Genomic DNA, 16143 nt, shown 5'->3' on the forward strand with positions numbered 1-16143 from the left:
GAGGCAAAACTCTGCTTTGAACGTGATATCTTGCAAATCTGAGAAAAGTGTTGTGTACCAACTTGACCAAATTTTAATTTTTACTGATAAAATTTTAATTAGTCCCTTGATAAAATCGTTTTCATAGAGTGGTAAAACAAATTGAAAACCCAAAAGAACGATAAATGCGTAATTTGGCGAAATTTTGAAACCCAATTCTAGTCTGAACTCCAGTCTTAACTTATGTACCAAGCACACACGCAAATTCGTTCTTGTAAAAGATGGAGAAACAAAAAAAATATTTTGACAACAATAATGGCTTTTAGTCAAAATCAACCTCTCCCCATAGTTTTATACACATTCATCAAATTCTTGGAAAACGCTAGTAACTTGACTACTTACGGAATATCTTTAGGTAGCAGCCGTTTAGAGAACAAATTCAACAAAATCCAACTAAATTTTAATGTTCATTGTTGAATAGGTTCAAGATCTGGTAATAAATGATTGAATAAATTAATGAGAATTTCTCTTTCATATAAGGTTTTGGAATTTTCTTAATTTATTGAGAAATGAGAAACACTATAATTGCATCATTACATTAGATAAGGCATACTCTATTATTTGCAATGGAAACTGTATGAAAAAAATACGAGAGGACTGAAGAACTACATCTCTTTCTTCTTTAGCGCTACAGCCCAATATGAGCTTTGGCCGCCTCCACTACAGCTCTCCACGTTTCTTGGTCCTCAGTCATTTGTCTTCATCCACTACATCCTATTTTTTGGAGATCGTCTCTCACCTCACCCTCCCACTTTATTCTCGGTCGTCCTCTCTTTCTTCTTGAATTTAGCCTCTCCTAAAATATTATTTTAGGCATTCTGTTCTCATTCATTCTACAGATATGTTTAAAACCACCTAAGCTGCTGCGTCTTTATTAATGTTAAAATATTTCGGCCTTTTATCAATGCCTCCAGCTCTGAATTAGATCTTCTCCTCCACTCCTCTTCTTCTTCAACTGGACCATAAATTTTTCTCAAAATTTCCCTTTTAAAAACACCTAGATGGGTTTGTCTTCTTTTGTTAGCGTCCAGGATTTACAGCCGAACGTTACAACAGGTCGAATAAAGTTTTCATATATTTTAAGTTTTGCATTTCTACATAAAATGAGCCTGTTCTTCAAAAGTTTCAAGTTACTAAAGTACCGTATGCTCTATTTCCAGCCAATACTCGTTGCTTTATGCTGCAAAAGAGCTACATCAGTTCGCGGAGTAAATCACAGTTAGTATTTAACTGATACAACTATGTAAAAAATGTCTTCACTATCGTAAATCTATGCTACAAGTACCAGCAAGTCAACCTACAACTAGTAGGTACAGCCTACTTCCACTTTCTTGCTCAACAACTTTGAATTCCAGCGGGAGAAATAGATCACTTGAGCAGCAATTATTATAAGTTCTTTTCACATAAGCTTAATTGTGTGGAGAGAGTACCTTTAATTTTAGCACTGATTGCTTCAAGGTATCAAATGATTTTTTCTCATTTTTATTGGCAACAGAATTACCTACAGCGTTATGAAGTCATTCCATTTTCATTTTATTTATTCTACAAAACACATAATTTATAATTATGACCATGGAGGAAAAACTAGACAGCCTGTACCATTTCTTGAGAAATAGATTTGAATTAAGATTGAACAAGATTAATTTTGCACTATGAATGCAATATTAATGCACTCTGATCACTTTTCTCAATTTTCAAACATTTTAGAAGTGGAGAAAATTCATTTTATTAGAGCAAGAGATTGATATAATTCCATTAAACTTGAAGTTTTGAATAATTTCTACAATAATCTCGTTATCTTATTTGCTGCTGTATGTGTCCTTATTAGCATGTCTATCTTATGATTGTATATATTGTACTTCCAAAATATAGTATTTGGAAATAAAATCTCATGTGATTGTTTACAGGCACATTTCCTTACTTCCTTACGGACGTGAATCACTTTAAATTTGAATTTTGGGCACATTATTAAAGGTAAGAATCCGCATTAATTCCCTAAATGGAATTTCACTTGCAGTAATATGATTAGATTATAATAATATTGCAATGTCACAATCATCCTACACTACAACTGCAATAATTCAAATAACAATAACATCTGTAATATTCAAGAAAGTTGGGCTACATGAAAATAAGTTGTTCAATAAAGCTAATTCGTTTAATAAATGAAGTCACGCTGATTGATTTTTTATGGCTTGTTTCTTTCTAATTATAAATATGAAAGCTTCATGCTCTGATTAAAGTGCAAAGGCTTGATTGATAATATCGTAATGTGCGGTGCTTGAAAACTGGAAACTTTTGCTGTGATCAACCGATTAGGAGTATAATTATTAGGAGTATAATTTTCTTCAAATAGGAAGAGGTAAAAAGTTCAGAGCATGTCCAAAATGAGATCATAGTACGGAGAGAGTGATGAGACAATGTGGTTCAAGAGAAGAATAGAGAATTGTGAATGAAATAGGATAGAAACTAGAACTGTGAATGTGATATTTGTATAGTGATTGAAAACTAATTGAAGAGCTCCATTCTAAAACCTGCTAGCCTATGTCAAAAACATGGATTTCTGGTAAAATAGAGAAAAACTGTTGCTGGATCACTGAATACTTCAAGTCAATTATCTCTTGCTGAAGGTTGAAATAATACTTAGGAAGATAATTTGCTCACATTCTCCAGCAATAAAAAATGGAAACTCCATCAATATTAAAGCACAAAAGCAACAAACAAGGGGCGAGAATTATACGCATGCATCATTTCGCATCAAATATAGGCTCCCACTCACATAATATATTCCAATAATTGAGGTTTCAAAATCAACAATATGGCTTTGGGATCTAGTAAGTAGCGAGAATGAGCTCTATGGAATTCAACTCATCCGTCATAAGTTGTGCTTGAAAATAAATCTCAAAGTAATAGCTAACATTTATGCAGGTCTCCTCTTCAAACTAACTGCATACCTTGCAAAGTAAATTCAAATTGAATCGAATTATTTCCAATAAATATTATGGCATTGATTGCACCTCATAGTAAAACTCAACATAAATTCATTCCATATTCAATAACCCAACATCCTACCAATGGATTAGGAAAGGAGCTGCATTAGCCTTCCTACTCACATGCGGGCGATCATCATTATTGCTCTCCAAGTTAAACTCTCAAAGCTCTGTTGGAAGTATGTTGTCAAATTTCGTTGAACCTGCGTTGATAACCAATCAGCCAATTGATAATTACTGAGATTATGATAATTGCGTGACTTAAACACTTGTCGGACAGCTGTGAACTAGATTTGTTTTAACGAGAAGCAGCATAGCACACTTGTTGGAATAATAAGGCAGCCTAAAGCACGGCAGTGCAGCCTCACCTTTAACATGCAACTTGCGCACCTAGACACGGGGCTTGCTTGCTCCTTGCTCCTGGCTGGTTCATTCACACAGACCATTATTGTGTTTACTTATTAGGTAACGCTATTTTGTCTGACTGCGTTTTTCTCATGGATATTTATTTCTGTTCCCAGCACAGTCGTCGAACGAACCGCCACGAAAGCAGACCGAATGCTTTTTTAATTAGCTTTCTTTTCTTCCAAACGCGCGCGCATGATTGGGAAATCTCTTTGTTCTTATCTATGGGAAATATTGTATGCTCGGTCAAATTAAGAACGTAAGATCGTACAAATTTTAAGCAAGAAAATTTAAACGGCTTCCTCTGTTTTCACCATATTTGCCTGGATTAAGCATGTTAACATGTATTATTTTTTTCAAAAACAACAATATAGCATTTCTTTCAACTGATGATTCTCCCATTGATTTTGCATGAATAATAAGGTGATGTAGTAAATACTAAAAACTACACGATAGAATAAACTCCTTCTGGAGCATGTATTCGTAAACTCACAACTTATCATTCAAACCAATTTCCCAAATTCAATAATTCTATTTCCACAAAGAAGCAATATCCATTGAAATGCAGGTGAATGAAATGCACTGAAAGTTGAAGTGCATTAAAAACTCAAGTACTATTGAATTCACAAATAATATAGAATGAATAAATAGATAAATATATTCATAACTGAAAAGGTCCTGTAAAATATGTCGGTTATCAACCAGCAACATATTATTTTTGTGGATTTCGAGTTTTTTCTGATAGGATGCTGAATGTTGGCAGTTGGAATCTGATCCCAGCTAACTGAATAAATTTGAACGGATATAGGCTAAGTTGAAGAATACGATTTCCCAATATTATTCCAGTTTTTTCTAAGATGAATGATGAAACTCTTCAAAGTAAAGTATCTCCCGTATTTCACGGTATCTTTCAGAACCTCCTCCTTCAAGTATCGGATAGGCAACCTTTTCAAGTTGCAGGATGCTTGATGACGCATTTATCGCTCCGTCACTGCATCTCATTAAAATGAGAAGAGCAATTGACAATGATGCAATGCCACAGTAGCTTCGCCAATGGAAGAAATAGAATGATGAAGCGGGGAGATTATAGCTTGCTTCAATGCTACTGAAAATGGAACAGATCACGATATCAGCTTGCAGCAATTGGTAATTTCGTTGAAAAACTGAATAGAATATCAAAAGATCTTGAGATCTTTGATCTTAATTGATACTTGAAGAATAACTCCGAACCTAGAGACGATATGGTATTAAACTGACTGAAATCAGAAATGAAGAATAAAAACTCCCTTCTACCACAAAGCACTCCTTCTTTCTGTGTTGTTCTTAAGATGATGTGTTAGATATTCATATTGGATGAAAACGACTTGATATTGTCGAAGCCAATGATTTATTGAAACAAATTTAGATACTAGTTACGGTTATTAAACCATTATCAATCTCTAGTGGACTAGGCATTGAGCAACCTAATGTATAGTGTGGATGAAGCCCTACAATTGGCCGTTAGCTGCTAGCTGCTTGATCTCCGACATTGGCGAGACTAAACAAGCCCAAGTATTCGAAGTATTGTTATGGAGCATTATCATAGCATGAAAGAAATTGGGGAAACCAGATAAGAGATTCAAATTTGCCGTTAGCAAATAATCATAAGTTCAAGGGTGAAAAAAATGTTGAAGTTCTGCAAGTCAATCGCAAAAACAGACAGTTGGAAACTCTGGAAGCATTCGAAATGACCAGAATAATGATGAAGAACAATATCAAGTTTAGTTCAAACGAACAAATTTATTGTAGCCAGTACAATACCACTAATTTGTTCTTATATTGTGGGTAGAATGGGTAGAGGTTAAGATTCCATCTTCATTCTTACATTTCATTCCTACTCATTTGGTTTGGATTCAACACATATTAATATAGCCTAATTTTCTAACTCGGTAGAGGCGAAAATAAGATTCTTTTCAGGTATATTATGGAAATACCCCCTGGAAAAACTGATTCGGTTATACTTAGGAAAAAATGCTCCTTATTATCATTCCATTTCTTTCTGCAGCCCTGAATGGAAAAGTTGGAGTGAGAATGATTGGAATTTCAAAGAAGAAATAGAATTATAATAATCAAATAAGAATAAATGATAAGCTAGCTCATCAATGAAAATTCATTTTCTATTAAAACACATATGTCATTCCCGATGTTGCAAGCTCCAAGAATACTGCATTCTATTTTTACCATTGAGTGCTTAGGATGAATCAGTATGCGTTTGATCCCTGATGAATAAGTTGAATAATAAATAAAGGATAATACAAATGAAAAAATCTAAAATTCCATATTCGAGAAATCATATTCACTAAATCTACAAAGTCTGGTATTATTTTCAGCCTCATTAAGAATAACCAACTTCCCCTAACTTACCGAAGGTAGTTGGCCAACTTTATGTTCAGATAATCGGTTTTCATCAAAGATAATCATATTTTGCAATAGCCCTTAGCTAGAGCTAGACCAATAATGGCCGTGTAGTATGCTAACTTCAATGAGTGAGTTCTGGTCTGACTACCTTTCTTCTGAAATTGCTTTCATTTTACAAGTTCAACTGGTCATATTCCCTTGACCCCTGTTAGTCTACAATTGCAATTCCTACTAGTTTGGAACTAAGTAGCGTGAATTATCATTACTATCTTGCTAACTAGAATGGAAACATTTTTCATTGACAGGGTCTAATAGTATTTGAAAACGTAACGAGCTAGATAACAATTGTTTGCTCTGGGGCTCTTCTAGGAAATTTCAAATATATAAGCAACTCACTATCTATATTGTTGATGTCTGAAACGTTGTATTTATCAACATTAGATAGACCTTAATGATCTGCTTGTAAGCACGTCATACACTTAGAACTTTGTATAGGAGTATCTATGATTTATCTAAGTATATGTATCATGTTGGAACTGCAACTTTAAAACCACCTACACCTTGAGATCACCTAGTTATCCTTCTAACATGAATCAATATCAGTTTTTTGAAATAAAAAGAATTTAGAGTGTTAGAAGAATGTTGACTGTCATTTAAATAACACGTGTTCAAATATCAAATAAGAACAAGAGGAACTCAACTCCTAATACTCAACAAACATTACTCGACTATTGGGTTTCAAATCAAAATATTTTCTATTTGCTAAATTTGGAGTCCTCTCCACCATCAAACTTGGTTGTTATTGACTATTATAATAGAATTATTGATATGTTCTACATTCCATAGAATCAATATGAATAACTTCTCCCAAGAATTTCATGTATTTTTTCCTTTTTAACAGATCACCTACACTTTCTTTATAACCTATCATTAGTATAAAGTATGAATGGTACTTATAATCATAATCATATTCTTACTGCATTATTAATGATTGGTATGATCGTTTAACAGTGTGAATGAGAAGTTATTATTAAAATGTAAGTTATCTGTAACAATATAACTTAGAAAAAGAATCATCTTTATATAGCTACATTGACAATATTTCGAATTGCTCTTAAAATTTTCCTAACATGTCATCCTCACAGTAGTTATAATCGCCCTGATAAGCGTTCTGTTTTCACTGTATACACTAGTTCTAATTGTCTTCATTAAGTCTGTCCTATCCTATCCCAAAATAGTGAACTCTATACCACGTTACGTAGAACTCAGTGGCACCAATCATCTCCATAACCTCATATTTATAGCTCCAACTACCCATATAACGTTTAATCCATACTAATCGACGGTTAGTATCCACAGTTCTAATCGACCATAAAAAGTCCATCCCGTTCGCTGGTGAATGTCAAGCGTGAAGTTTATTTGATATGAGATCAATATCCAGTGCCCAATTTGAACAATAATGTCAAGCATGACACTTGCTGCCAACTACTGTGTATACTCCAAGTAGTAGCGTGTAAAATTTCAGCGACATTATTATTTCCACTTCTCGCGGCAAAATTGCAGCAGCTCCAAAGAGCATGGGAACGGAGTCGCAGCCTGAAGAGCACAAGGCCAAGCTTGCAAACAAGGGTGATCCAAGCCGCAGAATGACCTGTTCTGACGTCATAGCCTCACTTTTTGTTCGCCTTTCGCACGGCAGGTTGTACATCGTTTCCATGGTTGCAACCTATATACTATACACAATCCTCATGGTTGCAGTCTATATACTAGACATAGTTTTCATGGTTACCATCTACATACAATTATAATTATATTTATATTTCTTGCAATCATCATCGGACACGACACGAAGCAAGTAACGATATGATTTCAAATTATTAGCCAAGGATTCACAGGTCCTTGAAAAATGAAAAGCGAAAGAAGTGAATATAGATTCAGCTAATTTTGCTAATGATTCAAGCGTTTTTGATGTTGGAAGATGATTGAAAAGGATGCTTCATCCCAGCCTTGAATTCATAATATTGAGATGGGACATGCTATTAATGAATATCAAGAGAAAAAGTAACGGTGCTGATTGCATTCGAGTAAGAGATTAAAGAGAACTTGTATATTACACAAAGTTTGAAAGAAAACACTTGCATTGTCAAAGAGGAGTTATTCAAATTAGCAGTTGGCCTTCACAACTGAGATAATCCTCATCTAGAAAATTTTAATTGTAACTAGACATCACTATAATAAAAAAGATTAGAAAGCATTAAGCTATTTTTTCTGTATAGCATAACATAAAAAAATGTAAATCTCTCGAAATTCAGAGAGGTTCATCAATAATTACAGTTAGTCCCTCACTAATCAATATATTGAACTATTCAAGTTAAATTGCAATGTGTAATGAAATTTTTTAATAAGAAATATTGATAGTGTAATGAGTTATAGTAATGATGAAATAGTGATAAGTGTAAAGACGATATATATGTATGTTTGGATTTGTTACTTGTGGAAGATCTATAGAACTAAACATCGATCGAAATAAATCATTGAAGATAAAATTCAATCTATGAACTGCAGTGATTGAAAAAGTAACCAACACAGAATTGAGATTTTGAAGCTCATTTTGAAGCAAATAATTGATGGTGAAATGTTAGACTATTTTCCAATAAAATTTAATTGAGGTAATGTAATTTTTCCAGACTAGAAATCAAATCCAAGTTCAAGGTTTCAAAATATTAAGCCCAATTAATTGAACTCACATGAATTTGAAACATTATTCGCAACTGTAAATAATAAGTTTTCCTAATTCAATAAATTCAAACTAAGCAATTACATTTTTGTAGAGCATGCAAAATTCATTGAATCAACTTCCATCTACTGGGCAAGCAAAATAACCGTCAAGCTTCAACAACTCTTCTACCAATCACAAGCGACTAGCTTCGTTCTAGCACACGCTCTTCAATCCTATTGGTCGATTAAAAATCACTAATGTAATATACTTAGAGATAGAATGCTCTCTCTAATCAGTATATCTGTTAGAGAATTTGATCATCATGTTTGTTACAACAGCTACTTTGTGATACTAATATGTCGTGGATGATAAAGTGACAGTAAACTGTCAAATATTTTTGTGAGTGAAGAAGCTGTTCAAGTGATTTGATTTTCAAAAACATCAAGTGAAAGATCAACGAAATTGATCTGAATCACTGAATGCAGTGATAAAGAAACATCGGGGACTGGTTTATAGCAAAGTGTGAAGCAATAGACATATTATAATTGTTTAGTATTCGTTTATTTACTTAAATAAGAGAAAATACAACATTAATTTGATGCCATTAGGCCAGATCAAGACAAAACTATTTATTCGAAATCCCATGGTAACGTTCCAATTAACATTTAACATACGATTTCTCAATACATTACATCTCTCCCTTCCTAAGCTTTCAAAATCTGATCCTTATGTATCTTCCACCGAGTAAATTCTAATATAATTGCCTAATTACCTAATAGTATCTACTGAAGTTCAAACAGAAATGGGGGTAGCATAAACTACTGAGAGCCAAAAAGGTAGATCTGGCCCTGTGCTTTTGTGCTTTTCAGCAACATTGCATCCATACCATTTATTCTCAAAACCGAACAGTTTCCTCAGTAGTTATACGTGATGGATCACAATCTTATTCTCATCTCAACCGTGACTTATAAAAAGTATAGATAATTCATGTCGGAATTATGCCGGTACAATTGGACTTGTAGTCTTGTCACGTCCACGATTCACTAAAATATCCGTTCTGTCATGCTTCTTCAACATTGGCCTCAAATCAAATCGAATCAAATCAAATCCATTTATTGCCAACGACAAGTATAAAACAAGTATAGGCCACGTCATAAAAATACAATCATTGTTATACATGTACATAATATCACAATTTCATCACAATTTAAACATTTTTCATATTAAAGCTAAAATATTCATCCAGATTGTAAAAACAGTTTCTAATTAGAAAATCTTTAATTCTTAATTTGAAATCTTCCACAGCCAAGTCTCTAATGTTTAATGGTAATTGGTTAAAGAATCGAATTGCACACGCCCTAAAACTCACATGACTGGATTTGTACCGACAGTATTCATTTCTCAGGTGCAATTTACTTCTGGTATTGTGGGAATGAATTTCAGAATGACTGGAAAAGGACATAACATTAGTTTTTACGAACAATAAACATTGAAATATAAAAATACAGGGTAAACACATAATTCTAAGCTCAATGAAAAGAGGTTTGCAATGCGTAAGGGGTGGTACTTTACATATATTTCTTATTGCCCTCTTTTGTAAGATAAACAAAGAATTAGCATCATTGTAGTTTCCCCATAATAACGTACCATAGGAAAGATGAGAGTGTACATAGCTATAGTAAACAGTAATTAGGATTTTTTGAGAGACTATTTCCTTCAGTCTCTTGAGCATAAAAATACCCCTTGTGACTTTTGGGATAGTGCAATCAACATGACTCTTCCACTTCATATTACTTTGTATGTTGAAGCCTAGGAATTTGACTAAATGTGGTGAATGTCGGGTTCCATAAGACACAGATAAATCCTGTGTTTTGTCTAAATTCAAAGCAAGTTTATTAGCTCTACACCAATCTGACACAAGATTCACCTTTTCTTCTAGAACAGTTTCTCTCATTTCGCTACCAGTAATTACATTTAGACATACATCATCCGCATACATGTAACACTTTGTACTCTCATCCTCAATGTTCCCTGGCAGGTCATTCATATATATTATGAATAACAAGGGTCCTAAGATTGAACCTTGCGGCACTCCAGTTTTAACAGGCTTAAAACCAGACATTTCTTCATTAAAAGAAACAGCTTGGAATCTATTATTCAAATATGACCCTATCAGTGCTACAGATATAGAATTTAAACCTAAATTTTCCAGTTTAGTCAGAAGAATGTTATGGGAGACTGTGTCGAAAGCACGTGACATATCGAATAGTTTTGCATTTACAGAATTTTTTCCTTCCATACCAGTTAGGATATCCTGAATGAAAGACATCACCGTCTGACAAGTGGTATGATTCTTTCTGAAACCAAATTGCTTATCTGATAGTAAATTTTCCCTCTCTAAGTAATCTGACAACTGTTGAACAATTATAAATTCGAAAACTTTAGATAAGATTGGCACAATGGATATTGGCCTGTAGTTACTACACAGTTTGGGGTCGCCTTTTTTGAAAATTGGCACCACTTTTGACAGTTTAAGCAAGTCAGGAAAAACACCAAAGTCAATACAAGAATTAAAGATATGATATAAAAGATATGACATTCACATATATGTTGACTGCTTGATTTGCATATGAAAGAGTTTAAAAGAAAAAAATCTAAACAGTTGGAATTTCTAAGGGAATTTAATGACAAACACACTTGTTCCACAGTCACATGATGGAACGAAAAAGATGGTCCTATTCTTCTTACTTTTTTCAAATAGTGAGAGACTGTGTTAATGCTGCTTGGTCTTCCATCCAAAACATCAGCTATGCTATCAATATAATACGAATTGAAATTTTTAGAATTTAAGTTTACATTTTTCTTATGCGAAGTAGACGTACTGTTTAACAATAAATTTTCTCTAATAACTTTCCACATTAACTCTGGTTTGTTACATGCATTATTGACTAGATTGTTATGAAAATCCAATTTTGCTTGCTTGACTTGCTTATTATACAAATATCTGTCTTTCTTATAAATATCTTTGTGTACATCCATATTAAAACATTTGACTAGATCATAAAGATATAAACAGGTCTCTCTCATAGCAATCAATTCATCTGTGTACCAATCTTTACTAGAAAAATAACGCTGCTTTGGCTTAATTGTTTTAACAGGAAATGAACTATTAACATAGAATAAAAACATATAGAAAAACAACGAAAACTTATCATTAACAAAAATGGCTGAACCACCACGGTTCATAGTGGGCCTGCAACTGGAACCACCTAGTACAAATCCACGTAATTTTATGAGTTCTAGCTCCTCTTGCAACAGCCAGTGCTCAGTGAGACAAATTACATGAAACCCCTCATTCTGTGCCTGCGTTTCAATTAATTCCAACTTATTACATAAGCCCTGACAGTTCCAGAGAAATAAATTGACATTGACGTTGGTGCTCATCGGCAAATCAGATATGAATGGAACTTTATGCCTTGTAACATGCGATGTACTGTGCGTTTATTCAAGTTGATACATGCAAGAAATCTTTCTCTTTTGACTGAATGTTTTCTAAAAAAGGTATTCTCGTTGACACCGCGACTGGAATCTCCTCTTCAGCTGGACGACTATTACTGATATCAGCATCTGAGTCAGATACAGTAGTGTAATAGGGCGAAACTGGAGTGACAGGACAGGATCCCAAATTTTGAGCAGGTGTCTCTGTTGTAGTGTCACTGAGTCCCGAAGCGATCTTCAGTATGGTGTCCGCAACATATTTTTTCCCCGGATGGCTCAGGTGAAGACCATGAGATGTATGCAATTGTCGCCCCAAAGAACCCAAATCCGAAAAGTAAACATGAGAGAAATGTTTACATATTTGTTTCAAACGTGCATTGGTTTTAGCGATTTCCTTATTCACACAAGACCATCGAGGCAGATCATGTCAGTGCGGAATTGAAAAGATTAAAGCATTTGTGTGCTGCAGGTCCATGATTCTCCGTTTGCACGATTGGATCAAGCTATCAGCTTCATTGCAAGCCACATCATTTGTTCCGGCTATAATAACCGCGAGATCTCGCTTGCTCATATCGTGGCATATACTTTTACAATCTTCGGTGACTTTTTCGAATTTCGCGCCTGGTTTCAACATATTGAAAACTTGATGATTACTCATTGACCGGGTTCTGCTAGCAACCTGCCTTCCTTGACTGTCCGAGAAACATCTTATTTTTACTTTTTTATTATACGAATTCACGTTTGAATGACTAGGTTTTCGTGACTTGGATTCATTCATAGATTGGCTGGTTCTATAGGATTTCCCACCTTGTTCAGTTGGATCTATAGCACTAACGGAAACATTCAATGTTTGAGAAGCCAAGTTATTATTTTCTAGCCCTAAAAAAGCCCTCTTTATTTTTTCCTCCATCTCTACGCTATCTTCCCAACGACGCTGCCTCAACTCTATCAATTCGAGCTCTTTACCCTTCTATTTGTTGTGAAGATTTGAGCAATTTGCACATGTCATTTTAGTTTTTGTTTGAGTTGATACGTCAACCAAAGTCTTACATTCCACAGCTTCTACCCTATTGACTTCAAGAATTTTATTTTCAGAATTTATCTTCAACTCATCAATCAAATCCGAATTGGTGGCTTCTAGATATGCTATACGCGATTTTAAGGAATTTATTTCCTCTTCTGCCCTCTCTTCATTGCACAGAGAGTCTTTGAAACATTCCTTTCTTCTGTTTCTTTCTACCTCCAATTGTCTCGATAATTGTTTATTTTCTTCCGATAGGTTCTCCAGATTATCAATCAATTTGTTGTTATCTGATAAAGAGTTGTCAAGTTTATTTAGGACTCCAACTAAATCTGGAATCAGGTCAATTATAGCCTCACTGGAATATTTCTCCGCAAATACTGAGAGAGTTCCTCTAATGCTTACGGCCAAATCTATTACTGTTTCATTATATAAGTCATCTTTCAAATTTTTCAAATCAGATTGAACACCTTGAATCAACTTCTCGAGTCTACGGCGTGTCGTCATTTTCTATGAGATTGGTAGGGATTATAGAGAGTAGGATAATACTGGAAGGAATGTAGAAGATATTTGCCGAGAGAGCAGTCAAGGCGGGCAGAGGAAGCTCCTGAATATTGTTGTGGAAGGAAGAAGTAGGATTCAAAAATCGCCCGCCTTTTAGAAGACTTATTGCGAGCTAGAATAGAGAAGCTGATAAGTACTACGGTGGGTTGTCATGGCAACCATAGGACGCTACTGTTGCTCACGCAAGCCGGCTCAATCTTTAATTCAACTGGGTCACATTTTCTTTAGCAACAATTCCTTGAGGAATATTGCACATAGATAGTTAGAACTGTTTCACTGCTCGCCATAAGTAGAGGATTTACCAAGGAAGTTTACTTCCTTCGGCTACATTCGCTTTGATTGGGATTTTCTTGGGGTATTCATTCCATACTGTCTATTGGTATATTCTTAATCTTCTTTTTTCCTGGATCCAGTTTAACTGTGATTTATACTTTTTTTGATGGTATCACGTACACCCTGAGTAGCTGCAGAGGTGGGTGATTGATACCCAGGTGTTGCTCCTGGATGACTTAGCTCAGTTGTAATGTGGGCGGGGAAAGGAGGCAAGTCGAAGCTCCTCTTCTTTCTTCTTTGAGCCTCAGCTGGCGTGGACAGCACCTCTTGGTGCTTCTAACGGCGTGAAGGTTGCTCTCTTCTCTGATGAAACCACTTCGATGTAATTTTGTATTGGCCTTACGGCCTCAGTTCCACTCCAGTATAGTAGGAAGAGGAAGGATGGACAGGAGGGACGGCAGCCAACGGGCCGCTGTGCCCGGAGAGGATAGGAGGATAGGGACGGCAGCCAACGGGCCGCTGTGCCCTGGGAGGATGGAAGGATAGGGACGGTAGCCAATGGGACGCTGTGCCCTGGGAAGATGGAAGGATAGGGACGGCAGACAACAGGCCGCTGTGCCCTGAAGGAATGGAAGGTTAGGGACGGCAGCTGACAGGCCGCTGTGCCCTGGGGAGATGGAAGGATAGGGACGGCAGCCAACGGGCCGCTGTGCCCTGGGAGGATGGAAGGTTAGGGACCGCAGCCAACGGGCCGCTGTGCCCTGGGAGAATGGAAGGTTAGGGACGGCAGCCAACGGGCCGCTGTGCCATGGGGGAATGGAAGGTTGGGGACAGCAGCCAACGGGCCGCTGTGCCCTGGGAGGATGGAAGGTTAGGGACAGCAGCCAACGAGCCGCTGTGCCCTGGGAGGGTGAGAGAATAGGGACGGCAGCCAACGGGCCACTGTGCCCTGGGAGGATGGAAGGTTAGGGACCATAGTGAATGGGCCGCTGTGCCCTGGGAGAATGGAAGGTTAGGGACGGCAGCCAACGGGCCGCTGTGCCCTGGGAGGATGGAAGGTTAGGGATGGCAGCCAATGGGCCGCTGTGCCCTGGGAGGATGGAAGGTTAGGGACGGCAGCCAACGGGCCGCTGTGCCCTGGGAGGATGGAAGGTTAGGGATGGCAGCCAATGGGCCGCTGTGCCCTGGGAGGATGGAAGGTTAGGGACGGCAGCCAATGGGCCGCTGTGCCCTGGGAGGGTGAGAGAATAGGGATGGCAGCCAATGGGCCGCTGTGCCCTAGGAGGATGGAAGGTTAGGGATGGCAGCCAACAGGCCACTGTGCCCTAGGAGGATGGAAGGTTAGGGACGGCAGCCAACGGGCCGCTGTGCCCTGGGAGGATGGAAGGTTAGGGACGGCAGCCAATGGGCCGCTGTGCCCTGGGAAGATGGAAGTTTAGGGACAGCAGCCAATGGGCTGCTGTGCCCTGGGAGGGTGAGAGGATAGGGACGGCAGCCAACGGGCCGCTGTGCCCTGGGAGGATGGAAGGTTGGGGACAGCAGCTGACGGGCCGCTGTTCCCTGGGAGGATGGAAGGTAAGGGATGTACAGCAGCCAACGGGCCGCTGTACATGGACAGGAGGTCAGGGACGTATGGCAGCCAACGGGCCGCTGTACAGGAGAGGAAGGTTGGGAGCGGAATGCTGTGGTCTGGGGCTTGTCCGGCGTTTATATACTCTCCCAATGTAGAGGGGATGGAGTTTCGCCGCCGCCAGAGGCGGTAAGAATTGTCTTGATGCGCAGAAGATGGTGCGCCATCGGTACCCTTCTTATCTCCGCGGTCAGTTAGCTTTGCTGATAGCCAAGCGTCTTCCAATAATATTATTAATTATTTAGCAATATCTTCCTGTCACAATTTTACTTTGTGACAATGGATATTCAATGTATTGTTTATTCTCCTTGGCCTCCTTATCAATTTCCTAAAATACATCTCACACTGTGAGGAATCATGCAAAAGATTATTTTTGCCAACCGTATATTCACATCTTGTAATTAGGATGAATACCAATCTGTATGCTGCAGTTTACAAGCTGTGAAATATATAGCCTCCTTAGTGTAAATTCGTATCACAATAAATGATAAAGAGACAAACATTTTCATTTTGATAGTTATCCACTATCGATCGGTTCGATACATTCTACATCCTACAGTCTTATTCTACATCCTATGAAAAATTGGTGACTAGCCCTCGAATGTCA

The 16143-nt window shown here is 37.2% G+C and overlaps 1 protein-coding gene across 3 annotated transcripts in view; it reads left to right on the forward strand.

Moving 5' to 3' along the window:
- The window catches only part of LOC111053716 (glucose dehydrogenase [FAD, quinone]), a 160471-nt gene that overhangs the window by 73473 nt on the left and 70855 nt on the right, over window positions 1-16143 (forward strand). For 2 of the 3 annotated variants that reach the window (XM_039441783.1, XM_022340635.2), the window contains exon 2: window positions 1947-2013. The exons of the other annotated variant lie outside the window; for it this stretch is intronic. The gene's annotated coding sequence lies outside the window, so the exon portion shown is untranslated. The remainder of the gene's footprint in view (window positions 1-1946; window positions 2014-16143) is intronic. 3 annotated transcript variants of the gene reach the window in all.

The sequence above is a fragment of the Nilaparvata lugens genome, chromosome X, assembly GCF_014356525.2.
Source record: "Nilaparvata lugens isolate BPH chromosome X, ASM1435652v1, whole genome shotgun sequence".
NCBI classification, from domain to species: Eukaryota; Metazoa; Arthropoda; class Insecta; order Hemiptera; family Delphacidae; genus Nilaparvata; species Nilaparvata lugens.